The sequence below is a fragment of the Monodelphis domestica genome, chromosome 1 (genome assembly GCF_027887165.1).
Source record: "Monodelphis domestica isolate mMonDom1 chromosome 1, mMonDom1.pri, whole genome shotgun sequence".
In the NCBI taxonomy this organism is placed as follows: domain Eukaryota; kingdom Metazoa; phylum Chordata; class Mammalia; order Didelphimorphia; family Didelphidae; genus Monodelphis; species Monodelphis domestica.
In genome coordinates this window covers 127,642,131-127,665,657 of record NC_077227.1, presented here as the reverse complement: position 1 = coordinate 127,665,657, position 23,527 = coordinate 127,642,131, and positions in this window count along the sequence as shown.

Sequence of the window (23,527 nt, the reverse complement as noted above, 5' to 3'; positions counted from 1 at the left end):
GCACATCCTGAAAAAGTCAAGCCAAGCAGGTGATCAACAGCATTTATTAAACACTTACTATTTGCCAAAGACTATGCTAAGCATTTGGAGACACAAAGTCAAAACACAAAAGGGCCTCTGAACTCAAGGAATTCAAGGGAGACAATAAGCACACATCTATGCACAAACAAGATATTTATTTATTTTTGAAAACACAGAATTTAATAAATACTTTTCATTTTACAAAATCACAAGCTTCTTCCCATTAAATATTGCCCTCCATGTGTACCTTTGTATATATACCAGTCCTGTAATGGGGGCTAATCTAACAAAACTGACAAAACAAGATATTTAAAGGATAAATAAGAGATAATCAATGAAGGCACTAGCATTAAGGGGGATCAGGAAAGGCTTCTTGTAGAAAGTTGGTTTTAGCTGGGACTTGAAGGAAGCCAGGGTCATCTGAAGGCAAAGGTGATCTGAGGAGGGAGAACATTCCAGGTATGAAGGACATCCAGTGACAATGCATGGAGTTAGGAGATAGAGTGTCCTGTGGGAGGGACAGCAAGGAAACCAGTGTCCTTGCATCAAAGAATCTTCAGAATAAGTTGTGAGAACACTGGAATGGTAGGAGGGTTTCAGCAACTAAGTGGATAATTTTATATTTGGGTCCTGGAAGCAATAGGGAGCTACAAGATTTGTTAAATGGAAGGATGTGGGGGAGGGAAGTGATATGGCCAGACTTGTGCTTTAGAAAGATTAATTTGACCACTGAATGGAGAATGAACTGCAGTGGGGAGATAATTAAGGCAAGGAGATCAACCAGCAAGACATGGCCATTTTTAATGGATTAAACCATTCTATTTCAACTTTAACCATCTCTGTAGAAGAAGAAAGGAATGGAGACCTTCTAGGTGCTCTTCTTTCAAACATTAAGAAGTTTTGTTTGAATTGAATCGAACTTAATTTTCCTTTTCTCCCTCCTCTCAATCCTTTCTAGTATGAAGAAAAGCATTCATCACATGAAATTTTAGCAAGTGCAAAAAGACTTGACATATACCTCCTCCTTTGGTGGAAAGGTGGGATACTCCTTGGATAGAATGTTATATAAGTTGCCAGACAAGGTTTCTATATTGGATATTTTTCCTTAATTGTCTCTTTCATAAGGAAAGTTTCAGTGGAGGAGAGAAATGAGAAATGATTGTGATGGAAAGGCATCAATTAAACATTACATGTGTTTGTGTGCTTTTCTTAAATGAACCTCAGATGTAATATAAGTGAATAAAGTGATGATGCCCTCTCCCCCCAAAACTACTGAAATCTTTAACTGTACTACAAGTACATGGTGTCCCAAAAAGTCTTGGTGCGCTTTTAGGCCATTAACACTTAAGCTTTGAGTAAGTAGTAATAGATTTGAGATATCGGAGAGACTGTGCTTGTATGCGAAAATCTCATGTGATGAATGCTTTTCTTCATACTAGAAAGGATTGAGAGGTGGGAGAAAAAGAAAATTAAGTTCAATTCAATTCAAACAAAACTTCTTAATGTTTAAAAGAAGAGCACCTATAAGGCCTTCATTCCTTTCCTCTTCTACAGAGATGGTTAAAGTTGAAATAGAATGATTCCATCCATTAAAAATTTAAAACTGCTCTAAAATTTTTGGAACTCATGGCATACTGTCCAGATTAGAGGATCATAGGATTTAGAGTTAGAAAGAATCACATAGTAGCACCTCTAATAGGTAGCCTACTATAGTGGGAAGTATATGGACTTTTGAGTCAGAAGACATTAAGTTTGAACCCCAGTCCCCACTATTCACTGCCTACTTGGGTAAATCTCTTAAACTGTACCTCATTTCCCTCATCTAAAAAATCAGGGAGTCAGACTAAATCATCCCTAAATTCCCTCTCAGCTCTATACCACATGGTCTCCCTCATCAACCAAGAGTAATAAGCCCACTGTAAGCCTGTTTGCCTCAGTTCTTTCATCTGTAAAATGAGCTAGAGAAGGAAATGGCAAACCATTCTAATATTTTTGCCAAGAAAACTCCAAATGGGGTCACGAAGAGTCAGGAATTACAAGTCAGGCACAATTGAAACAACTAAACTACAAGAGCAACAAAAATTCTGCACCAATCAGACTGCATCTGAAAGAACTGAATTCCATTTGGGACACTTCACTTTAAGGGGGAGATTGAGAAATTGGAACATGTCCAAAGGAGCATGACTAAAATGACCAAGGTTCCAGAATCATGTCAAATAAGGAATGAAGAAATTGCTGATGCTTAGCTAGGGAATAAAATACTTTGGGGGGAGGGTATGCAATGGTTGTTAAATGTTTAAAGAACTGTTGGGTACAAGAGGGATTTGACTTACTATGTGTAGCTCTAGCAATATGTTGAAGTCCAGAGAGGTAAGTTTTAGCTCAAGATAAGGAAAAACTTTTTTACAAGAAGTCTTATAGATGAGGTAAAGAGGGTTGGGAGGGAGGAGATAATATAGATTGCAAAGTGTCAGAAAATTGTATATACATATAATCTGGAAAAAAGAAAACTTTTTGAAAAAAGAAAAAGAATGAGTTGTAATTCCGTATGACATAGCAAATTTCCTATCCCTAGAAGGATTTGAGCAGAAACTAGATGATAGACTATCCATCAAGGATATTATAAAGGGAATCCTTATATTGGGTGGGAGATTCACTAAGACCACTAAGATCTCTTTCAAATCCAAGATTCTGTTTCAAATGTAACCAATTCTATAGGACAGAAAAGGAATTGAGACCTTCCAGGTGCTCTTCTTTCAAATGTTAACACAGTTTCCTTGAACTGAATCAAACTGAATTTTCCCTTTCTCTCTCCCTCCTCCCAATCTCTTCTGGTATAAATGAAAGCATTCATCCCATGAGCTTTAACATGCAAGCATAGACTCTCCCACACCACAAATATAGCACTACTTACCCAAAACCATACTCTGACAGCACACATTAATCCACAAGCAAATATATAAACTCATGACCAAACAGCATCCTTTTTGTCCCCAAGGGCTAAAGATTTTGCTTTCCAAAGAATTATGTTTCCTTAGGCTAAAAGATTTTTCAACCAGACTCCATGTCAGTTAATTAAGTATTTACTTAGGCACCTCAATTTCACTTTTCCTGTAATAATCAAAGTTTGTGTTCATCCTTCCTTCCCTAGACCTCATTGATATTCCTTTCCATGATTTTCATTCTATACACAATTCAGCACTTATTTAAAGGCTATCTTGAATTATCTGATGTTAGTCTTGCCTCCTCAAAGACAACAAAAATTCTACATCTTGGTTTTTCTGTGTCCCTAAATAATAGTACTCCATGCTCAACAAAACTGTTGTTTATTTGTCTGATTAATAGTGTCATTATTTACTTGTCCTTCTCCCTTTATAATAAAGAATGGGGGAGAAAGAGAAGTGAAGGATTCCAAATAGTCCATTGTGGGAAGAAGGGGAAAAAAGGATAGGGTCACCTGGAACCCATTCACAAAGATAACATTCAATTGAAACAATGTCTGTAGACCAGCACATGGTTTACAATATTTGGCTCCCTAAGGTTATCATAGAACAGCAGACAGAAGTTTTATAACTCAGCAGTCAGCCTATACTTCAAAATCTGGGGAGTAAAGAGACCAGGAATTCTAAAATCCAATTAGACTTTAGTGAAAGAAGATTTCTGAATATCCAGTATTTATTGGACCAGTTCTGATGTATCTTAAGTAAGACATACTAAAAGTAAAATTCTGCCAAAGAAGTCCATGGAGTATGGAGAGAGGAGGGCAGAGAAAGGCCGAGTTCCTTCCAAACAAAGTATTCCCTCTTTTGCCTGTCTAGTAGCAATAAGTGACTAAGGTTCTATTGAATTATTTGTTATCTCTTGGTTGTCAATGAGCTTTCTCTCTTTATGGCACTTATTTCTCTGTGTAAATGTTGCATCCCCTGGTAGTATATATGCTCCTTAAGAGCAGGGACTGTTTTAGTGTCTTTGGATCACACAGTTGCTGGTCACAATGCCTTGCAAATAATAGGTGTTTAATAAATGTTTACTGAGTTGAGCTGAATATTTATTAAAGTTTTTTGGACATCATATAATTCAATGGTTTCATTTTAGAAATGAGGAAAATGAGGTCAAGATTCAGAGAAAATTTATTTGTAATTTATTTTATTCTGTATCACTGCTACTGTTGTGTAGAATTGCCTAAGCTGTGTTTCTTTGTCTTTGAATAAAGTTAAAAAATTATCTTCCTCTCTGAATTAAGTTTAAAAGTTCAGTTGTCCTAGAAATCACTTTAATTAAAAGAAATCTGTTATCTCTATACCATTAGCTACCACCCTTATGCAATTAGAGCAAACCTGTTATCTACATATTATTGGTTTTTCTTAAAGGTGGACTAAATAATTTGGAATTTCCTAGTAAGGTAGAAAGAAGGTTGTTGCCAACCCTATATCCCCAATTTCTGACCATTCATATTTTCTGCATGCCTTTGATGTCATAGGATTTTTAATCAATAGTATTATTTCCCCCATCCATGAAGCTGCATTCTAGTATTGTGATACTTCTCCCTTTTGTCTATAAAAATGATCTGTTAGCCCTCATTTTGGCTTGCCAAGGAATTTAAAAAAACCTTTATTATTATTATTATTATTATACTAGCTTTTATGAGTAAATTGAGCTTATTCAGAACTTTGTTGATTCCATTTATATTCATTTAAGTTGTGACAATTCCCACCTGTCAGACTGCCCCTTCTTGAGCCTCCTTTGCTGGATTGTCATCAAGGTCATGCCCATGGCTCCATCCTTGGCCTTCCTCCCTTCTTCCTATATCCTTTTTCACTTGATGATGCCATTAGCTGCCATGAATTCAATTATCATCTCTATGTTGAAGATTTCCAGATATATTTATCCAGTCCTAACTTCACTCCTACTCTCCAGAATCATATCTCCAGTTGTCTTTGGACATCCCAAACTATATGCCCTATAGACATAGTAAACTCAACATATCCAAAACAGAATTCATTATCTTCCTTCCCACTTTGCTCCCAAGCCCTCTCTTCCTAGTTTCCTTGTTACTGTCCAGGGTATCACATCCTTTCAGTCACTCAGACTCACAACCTAGGTATCATCCTAAACTCTCACTCCTCCCCACTGCTCTCCATCTATTCCTATCTGCTGTCAAGTCCTGTTCATTTTATCTTTGAAATATTTTTATATATGTCTCCTTCTCTCCTGACACTGCTGCCATCCCAGGGTAGATTGTCATCACCTCAGTCCTGTATTATTGTGAAAACTTACCTGTTGACCTCCCTGCCTCAAGTCTTTCCCCACTGGAATCTATCTTCTACTCAGCTGTCAAACTAAGCTTCCTAAAGTATATATTTCACCATATTACCCCCACTTCATCCCATTCAATAAATTCACATTACTCCCTATCACTTCCAGGACCCAAATATAATTTCCTCTATTTGGCTGCTAAAACTTTTCATAACTTCCTTCCTTCCTTCCTTCCTTCCTTCCTTCCTTCCTTCCTTCCTTCCTTCCTTCCTTCCTTCCTTCCTTCCTTCCTTTCTTTCTTTCTTTCTTTCTTTCTTTCTTTCTTTCTTTCTTTCTTTCTTTCTTTCTTTCTTTCTTTCTTTCTTTCTTTCTTTCTTTCTTTCTTTCTTTCTTTCTTTCTTTCTTCCTTCCTTCCTTCCTTCCTTCCTTTCTTTCTCTATCTTTCCAGTCTTTTTCCCAATCTATCTTTCCAGACTTCTTATACTTTTCTCTGGAGACTCCATGATCCAATAACACTGGTCTTTTTGCTGTTCTTCCCCCGGGACAGTCCACCTCCTGATGTCATGAATTTTCACTTACTGTTTTCTATTCCTAGTATGCTAGCCTTCTTCATCTTTGTCTCCTGACCATTCAGGCTTCCTTCAAGTCCCAGCTAAAATTCCACCTTCTATAAGAAGCCTTCTCTGATCTTCCTTAAAGCTAGTGTCTTTCCTTTGTTGATTATTTCCAGTTTATCTTGTCTAGATCTTATTCATACATAATTATCTGAATTCTTTCTCCCCCATTGGATTGTGAACTCCTTGAGAGCAAGAATAGTTTGGGGTTTTATTTTGTTTTGGTTTGGTTTTTTGCCTTTCTTAATCCTCAGCACCTAGCATTGGCACATAGGAGGCATTTAATAAATGCTTATTGACTGATTAGATAGATAAAATGGTTTTTCTCAATTCACCCAGACACTAGTTCACATAATTTCTTCTGATTTCAAATTGTACTATATTTAATAAGATTTGGGTACCTACTGAATACAAGACAATCTATTCAATTTTATTCACATACACTAAAAATATTTACTTTGGCATTCAAAATTTCTATAGAAGTCACCATCAGCTATAGAACAGGAGAATGCATAACCTCAGACATAGGAGAAACTGGTGTGAAGAGTTAAAAGTGTCATGGAAGAAATTTATTGTTAAATCTATTTTTGAAAGTTCCATGGTTAGAGGCCTTCTAACATGGCCAGGTGGACATCTGGAAAATCCATTTCACTACTGTAGTCTACAGAGAAGCCATTTTGGAAAGAAATCCAAGTTCCTTCAAAAGATCACAGCCCTGGAAAAGGTTTAGAGAGATACTTTGGTCTGTGTAAAAAAAAGTTTGGGATTAGGGCCTAGGTTTATGGGTGTGGAGAAAAGAGTGATGAACCAAGTAAAAGTCCAAAGAGGCACTTGAAATAGGAACAAGCCTTTGAGGGAAGTAATGCAAGTTAGGAAAGCACCTTTTAAATTGCAAAACTTTACATAAAAGTGAGCTCTGATTACTGGTCTATGCCTACTCCCCAGCATAGCCACTGTGCCCATGCATCTCGACTCTCATTTCATAGACCCAAAGAATGTCAAAGTGAGTATCAATACAGTCAAGAGAGAAGGGCGGTGTGGGATGAAGAAGCAGAAGGGGGGAAAAGTGACATCTTGCCCAACCTTCTAGAGAATCTCTTGCTAGGATATTCCCATGACTTCAGAGCTACTGGGAATAAATGAATAAAATAGAGGGTGGTTGTGCCAATGTTTCTACCAGGGCATTTAGGGAAGTCAGAGAGTAGTAATGTAGCTGGTGTATATTGATCTGACTATAGTTCAGCCAGTGGAGGTAAACAGAAAACACAATGGTATTGATACTAGTGAAACTGGGAGGAAACTATCACTGGTGTGTTCATATTGTAAGGGTCAGTATCTTATGATTTTGTGGGTGGGTGATATGTACACAGGTGTCTCTGCTGGACCTGGATCACAGCCCCAGGTACTCCATACATAGCATGCAGCAGGACCAGAAAGCAAGTGATTAGAATATCCAGCCTGTATTTCCACCTAGTTTATTTGTATCAGCTGAATTTATTCCCTATCCTTTGTTATTAAAGAAGGGGTGCTCAGATTAGGATGGGGATCAGAGTATAATAGATGAGGGCTTAGAAGTTATGTCCAATCCTATCATAGTTTCAAGAGATCTGAAAGGCTTCTCTTGGAGCTTTTTATGCATGAGGAGAAAAGGCTTCTAACCCTTTTTAGAGAAAGTAAGATTTTTCCCTACCTCCCGCTTTTAATTCTCATTACCCTAACTACTGCTGGGTAGAACAGTGATTTGTATTTTCTGACATATTTTTTCATGTTTTTTCCTAGCTCAAACCAGTTCTTCTTGTGGATTTCTTCTTTGAGTTGATCGAACCCAAGACATTGGGTTTTCAGAATCTGAAATATTCTGATTCTGCCAGTGATTTGCTCCAAAACTAGAGCACCTCCTTTACTTGTTCCATGTGACAGATATTCCTCTGCAAAAATGGGGCAGGACAGCTAGGGGGCTTGGTGGATAGAGAGCCAGGAGTAGAGACAGAAGATCCTGGGTTCAGATCTGGTCTCAGACATTTCCTAGCTGGGTGACTCTGGACAAGTTACTTAATCCCATTGCCTTAATCCCTTACTTAATCCCTACTGCTCTTCTGCCTTGGAACCAAGTATTGACTCTAAGTATTGACTCTAAGACAGAAGGTAAAAGTGTTGTTTTTTTTAAATGAGACTAGAAAAAAATAGTTTATCTCACAAAGTGAAGACTATATGCCAATAACTGAATGGGTCCATGATCCCATATGCTAAGGATAGTCTCTTAAAAGTATACACTGTAACATATCCACATGACTTATCCTATCCAATTCCATCCATGTCCTCCTTACATCTTCTGTAGGGGATCTGCCCAGTGTGCTAATGGTCTTCCTTCATGGGGGTGAATAGGTGACAGCTTCTAGTGTAATCCTGGGGCCATTCTTCTGTTATCCATTGCCCAGATTATATGATCAGTTCACCTTCGTATCTGATCATACATTTCTGAGATAAGGTCCCTCATTCTCTGTGGAGAGCCATCATACCCCTACTATCTGACATAGTTGCAGTTCAGGAAATGAAGTCTGCAGAGCAGCCTTCAGAAAAGATGAGGCGTCCACTCAGTTCCCTTTTTGTGACTTCTCCCTCTAACTTCCCTTACTAATGGATTTGTTCTCTTCCTAGTACAGGAGAAATAATATAAGAGCAAATACTTACAGGGTTAGCACACATATGTCCCATGTTAACCCACCCCCCCAGATTATTACCCTAAAAAGATTACATTCACAGAATTAAAACCTAAAGATCATTACCCATTACCCCTCCCTTTTCTCTCTCAGCAGAGGTACACTTAGATGCCCCACACCCACTGGTAGCCAAACACATAAGCACCATAATCAATCACTCCTCTGAAGTACAAGCTACTGACATACTTCACTAGTTCATTATGTTTATGATAACCAGGCAACATTGCTAAGGTGTTTTGATGCCACACAAGAAAAATGTTACTTAGAAATTGAAATTCCTGATTTTGGTCTGTCTTAAATTACCCTCCAACCCTGTACCTAGCTACAAAATGCTTTGTTACCCATCTTCTAAGTTACTGTGATTGATTGTTAAAGCTGATCAAAAGCAACAGTGATTCTCCTAGTTGGTCATCCCACAGGTCAGGGGGAACTAACCTCCAGATCACCCTATCTATATCATTCACCATCACAACTATTTCTGTTGTAGCAACATGGTAAATGATCACAGAATATTGATTAAGTGATTTGTTAATGTGTGACACATCCAATTATCTATAGAACATGTATGTTGAAAAATGATTATGTTCCAGAAAAGCATATACTCACTGAAGCTATATAATAAATGAAAACTCTGTGCCAAGGCAGAACAACTGTCTGACACCTAAGCACAGGTCTGAGCACTCAGTTGTCTCTCATCTCTTCATTATTCACCTGACTGCTCCAACTAGACAGAAGGACCTCCAGCTTTGAGAGACCGCAGGCTCAGCTCTCAAAAATTCTCCCCTGCCCCTTTTTAAAAAATCTTTTGTTTTAGTATCAGTCCTAAAATAGAACTGCAGTGAGGGCTAGCCAACCAGGGCCAAATGACTTTACCAGGGTCACACAGCTAGGAAGTGTCTGAGACCAGATTTGAACTCAAGTCCTCCCTACTCCAGGCCTGCTTCTATATCTGCTGTGCTACATAGATGTTCCCCTCATGCCACCTCTAATGAAACCAAATGAATATATGATAACAAAAAGAATTATAAAATAATTTTAAGTGGAAAATTGGATGAAGTAATTATATGTGTATATATGTATATGTATTGTGCCAAAAACAGATCTAAACCTGTCAGTCAATGCTAAACCGTGGCACCATAATTTCTAGACCCTGAATCTTGGCTGCCCTGATACTTGATTTGAAATTGACAGTTCTTTGATTCCTTGTAAATGAATGAATCAAAGGAGCCATATACAAGAGCCTAATCTCACTTCTTATACCCCCTCACTTGTGATCTATGGCCTTGGAAAAAGATTCTAGTCCTCTCATTCCTCTGCTACATTCCTCCTTGCCATTACGCCATCAATAATGCTACATGCCCAATTTGATTGTTTAGACTACACAGAAACTTTTGTTTGTTTTAGACAGAAAGACTGATCAGCATGAAAATAGCATTCAAATGGTTGTAACACTGTAATAGTGGTGGGCATTTCTGTAGCACCTCATGGGCAATATATTTTATTCTCACGGCAACCCAGAGAGAGAATATAGTACAGTGGCCTGAGAGCAGGCACTGCAGACAGGAAAACCCATGGTTTAAGTTCTGCCTCTCACATATACTGGCTGTATATAACCCCAGGTAAGCTATGGATCCTCCCAGTCCTCCAGACAACTCTGAATGACTAAAAGTTGCAGAGAAGGTATTGGACTTTCATTGGGAGAAAAAATTATGTCCCTCATCTATGAGTTCCCCATATCACTGAAACCCCAAAAAGTAAGCATAAGAGAAAAGACTCAAGCCCTCCACATCTTGAAGGACTGTCCTTCATTGCCTCAGATAAAGTGTTGATAACAAAAGTCCTGCCATGTACAATTTAGAATAAGTCCCTGTAACACACAATGACATTCTTCAATTCTGAATATTGCGGTTCAGGTTCCAGAGACCAGACTTTCTGGAGCTCAAGTATTTTGGTGGCTTATAAGAAGTCTTATGCACACACACACACACACACACACACACACACACACACACACACACACACACACCCTACTCCTTCCCTCTGGATCAGTGAGTCAACAATTTCTCTGAGCTTGGTTTTACAAATTTTACTACCTGGATCAAGAAAACAGATTTTTTGTCCTCCCTGCCTCACTTTATCTCCCTCAACTCAAAGATCCAATATAATAAATATTTATTGAGTGTTGTAGGGCTGCAAGGTGGTGCAGTGAAAGAGCCCTTGGCCTGGATTCGGGAATATCTGAACTCAAATATGAACTCAAATACTTACTAGCTGTGTGATTCTGGGGAAATCACTCAATCCTATTGGCCTCAGTTTCCTCATCTGTAAAATGAGCTGGAAAAGGAAATGGCAAAGCACTCCAGTATCTTTGTCAAGAAAATCCCATCTAGGGTAATGAAATTGGATACAACTAAAAGCTACTGAAAACAAGCCCAAAAGTCCCTACTATGTGCCAGGTACTATGCTAAATACTGAGATGAGTTCTTTGGAGACTCCAATCAGGTCTAAGTTGGAAGAGAACCCAACTGGCTAGATCTTGTAAGAGAAGGGGAAAGATTCCCAGAATCTTTTGGAATTCATATACCACCACCCCCACTTCAGAAACAGCTTTGCTGGCCAGGAAGGATCTTTATTATCTTCAAATGTTTAAAATTTTTGATTGGCATCCCTTTATTAAGGTCTGCTTATCTGGGCACAGAGAAGGGAATGGCTTGCATATCATCCCATTTTCTGAAAATCATAAGTCCTGTCTCAAGGACATAGTTCTAATACCCTTGACCTACTTGAAGCTTCCAGTTTTGTTGGTATTCTCCATTTGTCTTCCTTGAATTAGAAAACTAGATAAACAAGCTAGTGCCCATAGGCTACCACAAAATTATTATAGATAGTACTTTCTAACAAATAGTTACACGGTTGCAAAATTGTGACTCCTGAAAGTTACAGATAGAGGCATGATTTATAAAGCAGTTCATAACAATTTGTATCCAGCACTCCCTCCAGCTCCCTCTACTTTCCATTACAGGAAGGCAATTTTGGTTCTATTTTTTCCCCTTAATAGTTGAAAATTCATCTCATTCAAATTTTATCTATTTTAGGGAGCTCTTGCAACCACACCAGCCTGTTAACTTGGAAAAACACAGAACCAGTAAGATGGTCACAAAAACCAAATCTTTAATCAGGTAAGAGACAAGCTCATAATATTTAGCCTCCACACAGAGTCAAGCTCTTAAAAACCACACAGAGCCAAGGGCCCTGGGACTCTGGGAACAGGGTCTCCGAGAGAATGCATCACCCCAGATGATTCTCCAAAGAGGAACAGAACTTGGGGGTCTTAAATACCTTTTGGGGGGACAAGGACAGGGAAGAATGATTGACTAGCACTACACTGGATACAAGGAACGGGTTGACTGACAGGAAGAGGCTGATATTTTGCACTAGCTACAAAAAGATGTTTCCAGCAAGGGGCCTGACTACTGGTCAATGTCAATAAACTTTTAAAACCAAACAAGGATACCTAAGGCTTGATTGACTTCTAATCTTATCCAAACTGGAATCATTAAGTACCTCAAAGTCTATTGTTCAGTTCAGAGGTAGGGTCAGTCAAGCCACTCAGGTCAGTCACGTGCTTCCCCCAGGGAGAGTTCCTAAAGGACCAGGGACAAAACTTGGGTTTTCCAGAAATAGAGTTGACAAACCAAAGGACCTTTATACCTCCCTTCCTTCTCTCCATCCCTTCCTCTCTCTCTCTCTCTCTCTCTCTCTCTCTCTGTCTCTCTCTCTGTCTCTCTGTCTCTGCCTTCTTCTCTCTATGTCTCTCCATCTCTGTCTCTACATAGCTATCTCTGTCTTTCTGTGTTTCCCTAAAGTTCAATGGCACTTTGGGACATCTGTCATCTGTGCAGTATACCTTGTTTTCAGTCAGAATAGCACAATGGAAACAATAATGAATTTAGAGTCATAGTACCAGAATGAGTCCCTATTCACCCACTTACTACTTCTGCCTTCTTGACAAGTCCCTTAATTTCTCTGGACCCTTGTTTGCTCATTGGTAAAATAAAGAGTTGAACCTACATGAACTCTAAGGTCTCTTCCAACAGTAAATCAGTGGTTAACCTTCCTGGATCTCAATTTTCCTACCCTGTAAAATGAAAGGTTTGTCCTAGGTCACCTCTCAGGTCTACAACTTCCTGGGTGTCAATTTCCTGATCTGTAAATTAGGTGATTGAACTTTATTACCTCTAAATTCCATACAGCTTTAAATCTATGAACTTGAGATTTTATGTCATCTGAATTAAATGGTTGGCTTTTTTTTTATTCATTGTAACAAGAATTTATTAAGTGCTTGCTATGTTTCAGGCACTGAGAATACAGAACAAAAACCATGTCTTGAATTTCTTTTCATTTCCATCTAGTTCCTGAATGTAGGAACTCAAAAATAAATATTGATAAAAATAAGAATGAAATCTGATCATGTATACAACAGAAAAGGCCATTGGTAAGCAAAGGAGCAAATAAAATACTGTGTTCATTATGTGGTCACATAAATGTATTTGTGCCTTAAAATGAGGCTTGGAGTTTTTTATATTGCATAAGATTTACTTTTAAAATATGGTTGTACAAGGAAATCCCCAGGATCTACCAGGCTGGGCCCTTGCCCACTTGAGTCCTATAGGGTTTGATGTTTCTTTAAGTGTCCATTTTACTGAGTTACTGACTATGTAGTAAGGCAATATTGATATTCAAATTAAAGGTGAGAGATAATTAAGTGAAACCATAGAGGACAATATTAATGATGTCATTCTAATTGGAAATAAGCTAAAAGAAGTAAATGCCTTGTGCAGAGGAAGTTGAAAGAACCAGGGAGCAGAGTTTACTTGATTTGGCCTAATGGATAAATGAAAGAAAGAGGATCCTGCTGATGCTTCTGTGAGTAGGAGAACTTCAAAGGCATGCAAACCCTTTGGTTTCTCCAGCTGGAAATCAGTCATTAGCCTAAATCAAGGCAATCATCCTTAGTGGGAGTGAGATTGAATTCATGGGGGCTCAGAAACAGTATAATAGAAAAGAAGAAAGCAAGTATTTTTTAAGTACCTACTATGTACCAGAAACTGAGCAAAGCACTTTACAAATATTATCTTGTTTGATCCTCACAATAATCTTGGGAAATAAGTGCTATTATTATATCCATTTTACAAATGAGGAATCGAGGCAGACAGAGGCTAACTTGCTCAGAGACATGTGGCAAGTTACTGATATTTGAACTGATTTTAAAAATAATCAAGTCTTTCTCATTTTACAGAAGATGAAACCAAGATCTAAATGACTTTTCTAAAGTCACATGGTAAATGACAGAGAGAAGATTCAAATCCAGATCTTCTGACTACAAACCCAGTGCTATGTCTATCCAAACATGAGCCCTTGAAGATATTTTTTAATTCAATAATTCAATTTGAGTCTTTTGTGTGCATAGAACTATGGTAGGCATTGAAGCATTGTGTTGGGTTCTCTAGGGAATGTCTTACACACAATCCCTACAACTGAGTCCTTCTGGGGGGGAAGTTTGGAAATCATGGTCATAATAACTGCTCAGATTTATCTAAAGCTTTAAGGTTTACAGAGTACTTTTCTCAAAACAACCTTAATATTCACAAGCATCCTAAAATAGAATGGTTTCCTGCCAAAGGAACTAGTGTTTTCTTTCTTCATGGGTTTTAATCTAAGGTTGGATCTCTAGTTTTGAAGAATGTTGTAATGGGAAGGCTTAGATAGTATGGATTAAGCTAGATGGTCCCTGAGGTCCCTTTCAACCCCTGAGGTTCTATGACATAGGCTTTGCAAGCTAGTGTCACCCCTGAGACTTCAGTGGAAGTCTACCTCCCATTGGTATTTCTAGGATTTGGGAATCCTAAAATTTAGAATTGAAAGAGAGCATAGAGGTCATCTAGTCCAAGACTCTAATTTTTATAGATAGGAAAAATGAGTTTTACAGAAGTGAAGTGAAGTGACTTTCCAAAGTGACATGAGTGGTAAATGGCAGAGCTGGGGGGGGGGGGTAGATCTTTTTCTAGGCTCTGTTCAAGAGGTCAAGTCAGAGTTCTTGAACTTGTGGCTGTCCCCCCACCAAATGTAGAGCCTCTGCTAGTAAGGGAGTTTAGCTCAGGAAGCAGACTTGGGCAGCACAGGTGGCCATTCAGCCTGAACTGTTAATGAGAGAAGCAGAGTGACAGGGAAGCCCAAAATGAAACTCATTGCTGGGGAAAGCATAAATAAAATTTTCACTATGAATGCAGTCTCCTAATTAGTCAAAGCTAAGCAGTCCCCTATCCCATGCATTAACACATCAGAGCTGCTAAGCTCCCAGAGGACCTGGTTTGAGGGTTGGGTACAATGGGTCTTTTCCCAGAGCAGCAATTAAATCCAGCTTGAAGAGCAGATGAGCATTCACTGAGAGGCAAGACTTCCTTCATCCCCTGGCAGGGGTCTTCCCCAGCTGCCCATCTCCCAGCATGAACAAAAAGGGAAGCCTGAGAGCCAGTTCCTTGGAGGGGAATACCAACTGGACAGGCCTGGCATCAGGACTTGGCAGAGAGTCTCTTTTTGCTCTTTGCAGAGGAAAGAGAAAGCAGGCACAGCCAGGCAGCCCTGCTCCTGCCAGCCATAGGGGGAGGGAGGAAACAAAGCACTCTTTCTCTGGGTCCCCAAACTGACTGTTGAGCCAAACCATTGGTCAGAGCTGTGCCACCTTCCCTTGGCACTTCATGGTCTATAGATCAGAATTTCTCCAGGGCCTATCAAAGAGCTACCACTAGTAAAGACTTAAATTTTCTATGGATGTTAATCTTATATCCTCAGCAGATTCATTCGATTACTGAAATAATCTGATGGTGGTTATCTAGGCATGAGTTTCCCTTTCTTTACAACATTTATAGAGTTGTTGTGCTATTCTATGAAAGACTACATCTTTTTTTGAGACTTAAAAGGTATACAGGGCAGATGTTGACCTCCATTTTATAGATAAGGAAACTAAGGTTAAGAGAGATTAAATTATTTGCCTACAAATATGGCAGTGCCACTCCATCTCCTGCCTCCACCTTGGGATCCAGAGAACATTTATGGAAATAAATAATATTACTATCTTAATTAATATCATAACCAAGCTTCAAATGAAAAGCAACTCAAATCTGATATTCAAGATTTGTGAAGGCAGTGGAGAGATAAATTTTTAGGAAGTGAGAAATCTAGAAAAGGGATGAAGTATTGGCATGATGGCACTTGAGGCTAGACATAAATAATCCTATGCCAGCTAGCTCAAATCCCAGTAGGGTCAATTAATACCATAACCAGATTCCTCTCATACAAGTTTTCTGACTACCTCCTCCAGGTTAATCCCCTACTCCCAATTACTTCATCATCTAAAGATGATTCCCAGATGAATGGCTTTCCACCACCAATTACACATTACTTAAATATATAAACACTTGCATGTAACAAATGTGTGTTTGTATATATATATATATGTGCATATATATCTCTAATTAACAAGAAGAAGTTGATTGGTTGATAATCCAACTATTTATTTTGCCTTTCCAAGATTCCTCTTCTCATCATTATCAACAACATCATGCTTAATTGAGGATCACATGTGAGTCATTGAGAATACAAAACAATTATTAAGACCTCATCTCTCCCCTTGATAGACTTAGAGTCTAGTTGGGGAGAAAGGAAGCAATCAATAATAGTGCAAGGAATCTTGTACCAAGTGTCAATGACTACTATCAACAATGTATACTCTAGGACTTCAAAAAAAGGAAGAGATCATTGAGAACTGGAGAGATCAAGAAGATCCCACAGAGAAGGGAAGACTTGAGCTAGGGCCACAGGTCAGCTGGAGTCAGCTCACACTGGTTCCTAAGAACCTATTTATTGTTAGGGGCAACTAGGTTCCTCAGTGTATAGAGCTCTAGGACTAGAGATAGGAGGTACTGAGTTCAGATTTGACCTTAGACATTTCCCAACTGTGTGACCCTGGGCAAGTAACCTACCTCCAATTGCCTACCCCTTACCACTCTTCTGCCTTGGAACAATACTTAGTATCAATTCTAAGACAGACGGAAAGGGTTTTAAAAAAAGAACCAATTGTTAAATTTTCAGTGTGAATATTTATGCCTCAGAAATCAGAAAGCATTATAAATCAGGGTGTGATTTATTGTTTTGTTGATTTCTAGACCTAACAAAATGATGGAGAAAGTATTAGTAGATTAAACTTAAAAGTATTCCATAAATACAAATTTCCTTTCTATTTGTCTCTTCATGACCCCATTTGGGGTTTTCTTGGCAAAGATGCTGGGAGTAGTTTGCCACTTCCTTCTCAAGCTAATTTTATAGATGAGGAAACTGAGACAAATAGGGTTAAGCAATTCATCCAATGTCACACAATATGTATCTGAGGCCAGATGAATCTTCCTGACTCCAAGCCCATCACTCTACCCACTGTTCCAAATCTAGTTGCCCATTTATTCTGGAGAGCCAGTTGTCACACATTTGCCAACATGCCACTAGATAGACCTTAAAAGAAAGCCTTGATTGAGATAAGAAGAAAATAGGAAATATACTCTAATCAAGGGGAACAGGAAGCACAAAGATAATATAACATTTATAGAGATGAATAATAGGAAATAAGATTCAAAAGACAGGCTGGTACCATATTATGAATGACACTGAATTCCAGACTAAGAAATTTTATCCTGTGGGCAGTAGAGAGCCATGGAAGATTTTTGAGCAGGGAGTGACATGTACATGGTACTTTAGGAAGACTAATTGGTCAGTAGAGTAGAACAGAGGTACCATACTCTTCACCATTGGCATTTAAAGAAGGGGAAATTCACAAATGTGGCCCAGATTAAAATATAAATGAGAAATGTTTAAATAAATAAAGTTATAATATAGAATAAGATAAATTAAAATGTAATACAACTTAGATAATGCTAATTTGTAGTTTTCTAAGTCAATATGCAGTCTATAAATATCATTGCTATTTGAGTGTGACAACATAGGTATAGAGAATGGATTGGCATGGGAAAACTGGAGTCAGGGAAACTAGTTAAAAGATCAGGAGACAATGGGAAAAGGAGCAAGAACATTCTGTGGTATTACATGGAGCTAACTCAAGTTTGCCAAGCACATACATATATCTATATCTATATCTATATCTATATCTATATCTATATCTATATCTATATCTATATCTATATCTATATCTATATCTATATCTATATCTAATCAGCATTTTATTTGCTTGGCACTTGGACATGGGAAGCATTTGTGAATGTAAACATCTCTGGAACTGGAATTCTTGCCATCCTTGATAACATTAACCTCCACTCCCCTACATCCCATCTGTCCTTAAAAGGCTTCTTCAAACCCCCCAGCTTCTTTCTTAGTTCTACATGTGCCCTCTGATATCCGGTGCTCACTTGGCATTAGCACTTTATTTTCAGATTGCAAAACAGTAGCTAAAATCAAAGTAGCCTAGTGAGTGAGTCCTGTGTTAACTAACCTATTATCCACAACAGGGAGAAATGAAAACTTCTAGAACATCAGAAAGGGCCTTGTCGAGGAAGGCCAGGGTGGAGACCTGGGGTCTTTAGAGATTTCAACTCCATCACTGTCTGCAGGACAACAGGATGTTCCTGCCCACGTCTGTGTTCAGAAGTCAGCAGCTGTAATCATTCTGTACAGAATCTCCCCTGACCACTAATTTCTGGTTGATAACAAGCAAGAAAATCTCACAGAAAATATTATGCAAGGAGGCAAGCTATTATATTGCTAATAGAGCTAGGAATTGGTGTTATGTTTTTTGAAAGTAATGTGGAATTATACAATAAAAGTTACAAAAGTGGAATACTTTGTGAAGATGGCAGCGTAGAAGCAACGAAAGTTCAGACCTCGGAAACCCTTCCTTACCGATCGCAAACAGAGTGCTCCTAGGACACCGAAATTCAAGCTGAACAACAGGATAGACCTGGGGAACCCTCCTCCTGGACCTGTATCAAAAGGTACCACACCCCAAAAGTCAGAACCGTAGATCACTCGGATCTAAGGGGTAGGCAGAAGGAAGGTCCCAGGACCCACTCCCCCCCCAACCCAGAGTGCTGAGCCCATGGCAGCAGCAGGAACCTCAGGGCTCTGAGAACTCACCTTGAAAGCAACCTGAGCCAGTCTCCAGGGCGCCCAAATTAACAGCATCGAAGATGAAAAGGGGGACATCACCTCTGATGAAGAGGAAATTAAGGCAATCATTAAAAATTACTTTGCCCAATTATATGGCAATAAATACACCAATTTAGGTGATATGGATGAATATATACAAAAATACAAACTGCCTAGACTAACAGAAGAAGAAATAGAATTCTTAAATAATCCCATATCAGAAAATGAAATCCAACAGGCCATCAAAGAACTTCCTAAGAAAAAATCCCCAGGGCCTGGTGGATTCACCAGTGAATTCTATCAAACATTCAGAGAACAGTTAATCCCAATACTATACAAACTATTTGACATAATAAGCAAAGAGGGAGTTCTACCAAACTCCTTTTATGACACAAACATGGTACTGATTCCAAAACCAGGCAGGTCAAAAACAGAGAAAGAAAACTATAGACCAATCTCCCTAATGAATATAGATGCAAAAATCTTAAATAGGATACTAGCAAAAAGACTCCAGCAAGTGATCAGAAGGTCATCCACCATGATCAAGTAGGATTTATACCAGGGATGCAGGGCTGGTTCAATATTAGGAAAACCATCCACATAATTGACAACATCAACAAGCAAACCAACAAGAACCACATGATTATCTCAATAGACGCAGAAAAAGCCTTTGATAAAATACAACACCCATTCCTATTAAAAACACTAGAAAGTGGGGGCAGCTGGGTAGCTCAGTGGATTAAGAGCCAGTCCTAGAGACGGGAGGTCCTAGATTCAAATCTGGCCTCAGCCACTTCCTAGCTGTGTGACCCTGGGCAAGTCACTTGACCCCCATTGCCTAGCCCTTACCACTCTTCTGCCTTGGAGCCAATACACAGTATTGACTCTAAGATGGAAGGTAAGGGTTTAAAAAAAAAACACTAGAAAGCATAGGAATAGAAGGGTCATTCCTAAAAATAATAAACAGTATATATCTAAAACCATCAGCTAATATCATCTGCAGTGGGGATAAACTAGATGCATTCCCAATAAGATCAGGAGTGAAACAAGGATGCCCATTATCACCTCTACTATTTGACATTGTACTAGAAACACTAGCAGTAGCAATTAGAGAAGAAAAAGAAATTGAAGGCATCAAAATAGGCAAGGAGGAGACCAAGTTATCACTCTTTGCAGATGACATGATGGTCTACTTAAAGAATTCTAGAGATTCAACCAAAAAGCTAATTGAAATAATCAACAACTTTAGCAAAGTTGCAGGATACAAAATAAACCCACATAAGTCATCAGCATTTCTATATATCTCCAACACAGCTCAGCAGCAAAAACTAGAAAGGGAAATCCCATTCAAAATCACCTTAGACAAAATAAAATACCTAGGAATCTATCTCCCGAGACAAACACAGGAACTATATGAACACAACCACAAAACACTCGCCACACAACTAAAACTAGACTTGAGCAATTGGAAAAACATTAACTGCTCATGGATAGAACGAACCAATATAATAAAAATGACCATCCTACCCAAACTTATTTATCTATTTAGTGCCATACCCATGGAACTCCCAAAAAATTTCTTTACTGATTTAGAAAAAAACATAACAAAGTTCATTTGGAATAACAAAAGATCAAGGATATCCAGGGAAATAATGAAAAAAAAACACAAATGAGGGGGGCCTCACAGTCCCAGACCTCAAACTATATTACAAAGCAGCATTCATCAAAATAATTTGGTACTGGCTAAGAGACAGAAAGGAGGATCAGTGGAATAGACTGGGGGAAAGCGACCTCAGCAAGACAATATATGAAAAACCCAAAGATCCCAGCTTTTGGGACAAAAATCCACTATTCGATAAAAACTGCTGGGAAAATTGGAAGACAGTGTGGGAGAGATTAGGAATTGATCAACACCTCACACCCTACACCAAGATAAATTCAAAATGGGTGAATGACTTAAACATAAAGAAGGAAACCATAAGTAAATTGGGTAAACACAGAATAGTATACATGTCAGACCTTTGGGAGGGGAAAGACTTTAAAACCAAGCAAGAAATAGAAAGAATCACAAAATGTAAAATAAATAATTTCGACTACATCAAATTAAAAAGCTTTTGTACAAACAAAACCAATGTAATTAAAATCAGAAGGAAAACAACAAATTGGGAAAAAATCTTCATAAAAACCTCTGACAAAGGTTTAATTACTCAAATTTATAAAGAGCTAAATCAATTGTACAAAAAACCAAGCCATTCTCCAATTGATAAATGGGCAAGGGACATGGATAGGCAGTTTTCAGATAAAGAAATCAAAACTATTAATAAGCACATGAAGAAGTGTTCTAAATCTCTTATAATCAGAGAGATGCAAATCAAAACAACTCTGAGGTACCACCTCACACCTAGCAGATTGGCTAACATGATATCAAAGGAAAGTAATGAATGCTGGAGGGGATGTGGCAAAGTAGGGACATTAATTCATTGCTGGTGGAGTTGTGAACTGATCCAACCATTCTGGAGGGCAATTTGGAACTATGCCCAAAGGGCGACAAAAGAATATCTACCCTTTGATCCAGCCATAGCACTGCTGGGTCTGTACCCCAAAGAGATAATGGACAAAAAGACTTGTACAAAAATATTCATAGCTGTGCTCTTTGTGGTGGCCAAAAATTGGAAAATGAGGGAATGCCCATCAATTGGGGAATGGCTGAACAAATTGTGGTATATGTTGGTGATGGAATACTATTTTGCAAAAAGGAATAATAAAGTGGAGGAATTCCATGGAGACTGGAACGACCTCCAGGAAGTGATGCAGAGCGAGAGGAGCAGAATCAGGAGAACATTGTACACAGAGACTAATACACTGTGGTATAATTGAACGTAATGGACTTCTCCATTAGTGGCAGTGTAATGTCCCTGAACAATCTGCAGGGATCCAGCAGAAAAAACACTATTCATAAGCAGAGGATAAACTATGGGAGTGGAAACACCGAGGAAAAGCAACTGCCTGAATACAGCAGTTGAGGGGACATGACAGAGGAGAGACTCTAAACGAACACTCTAATGCAAATATTAACACCATGGCAATGGGTTCGAATCAAGAACACATGTGATACCCAGTGGAATCACGCGTCGGCTACGGGGGAGTGGGGGGGAGGAAAAGAAAATGATCTTTGTCTTTAATGAATAATGCATGGAAATGATCAAATAAAATATTATAAAAATTTTTTAAAAAGTTACAAAAGTGTTCATACCCTTTGATTCAATGACCTCACTAATTGTACTGTACCCCAAGAATATTATCAATGGGTAGTGATGGAGGGGACCTGTTGGTACAAAAGTATTCTTACCAACCTCATTAATAATGGCATTATTCTAAAACTTGAAAACAATACATGAGCCCAATGATTATGATATCTGAAAAATTTCAGTATACGAATGTCATAGAATGGTGAATGTAATTAATGCTTCATTAGGGCATCCAGAGACCTGGGTTCAAATCCCAGCTGTACCATTTACTATTTATGTGATCTTGGAAAAATCATTTCTCTCTATGGGCCTCAGTTTCTTCATCTTTAAAGTGAAGAGGTTAATTAGATGACCCCAAGGTCTGTTACCACCTCTAAATTATGATTCTATAAATATTCTTGCAACATAATAAATGACAAGAGGCAGCATAGAGGAATGCTTAAAGGAAAGATAAGGGCACAGTGGGCATTCTAACCTGGATTCAAGTCGTTCCTCTAATAGAAACTAACCCCTTGATTGCTTAACCTTCCAGCCACCCAGGCAGTCATCACCATACATTACAGATAAGTTTCTGGCCTTCATCTGTAAAGGGAGTATCTACCCTGGGAGTTCCTCACACTGATGAAATCATAGATCCAAATACTCCACCAAAAGGGACAAAGTTAAGCAATTAAGAAAATGGAAACAAAGCAATAATGTACCAACACATCTACTACTTCCACACTTTGATGAATTTATGAGCTCATCAATTCAGTTATCACCTCTAGTAATTCAGATCACAACCTATCTACATTTTTAGACACTATGCAACTTTTATTTCTGTCTTCTCATAAATCCTCCATGGGAATCTTCCATACCATCTGAAGGCCTTTCTTGAGGTCAATTAAAATTATGGGGGTTCAGGTACAATACTTGAGCTATCCATTGTCCCATGTTGCTATGTGATCAACCTCCCACCTTTTCTCAACATATATTTCCAAGATCATAACTTTTGCACTGTTTCTTGTAAGTCATTGTTGGAAGCATGCAGCAGCCTATTTGTGCCCATTATGTGCCTGTACCTTTAGGTCATCCATATTTGTGAGTCCTTGGAGATTGTTCTATTCCATGATTTGCAATCCAAGGCTTATATTGCAAAAGATGTGGAGGATTTTGTTTGTTTTAGGAAGTAGATTGGGCTCATTGAAAGCATCATGCTAGTTCTCCAAAGGAATCCCATTCACTTTTTCTCGGCAATTCTTGTCCCTACCTCACTATTTCCAGTGTCTGTCTACAGCAAGGGCTCTCTTAATCTTCTTAGTGCCACAGACTTCTAAAAAATCCTATGCAAGCTTTGGATCAATTCTTGAAATTATGTTTTTAAATGCAAAAATAAGTTACATAAGATTATGAAGGAAATAAAATATGTTGAAATAGTTATCAAATATTTTAAAATAAGTTTGTAGACCCTCCAGTTAAG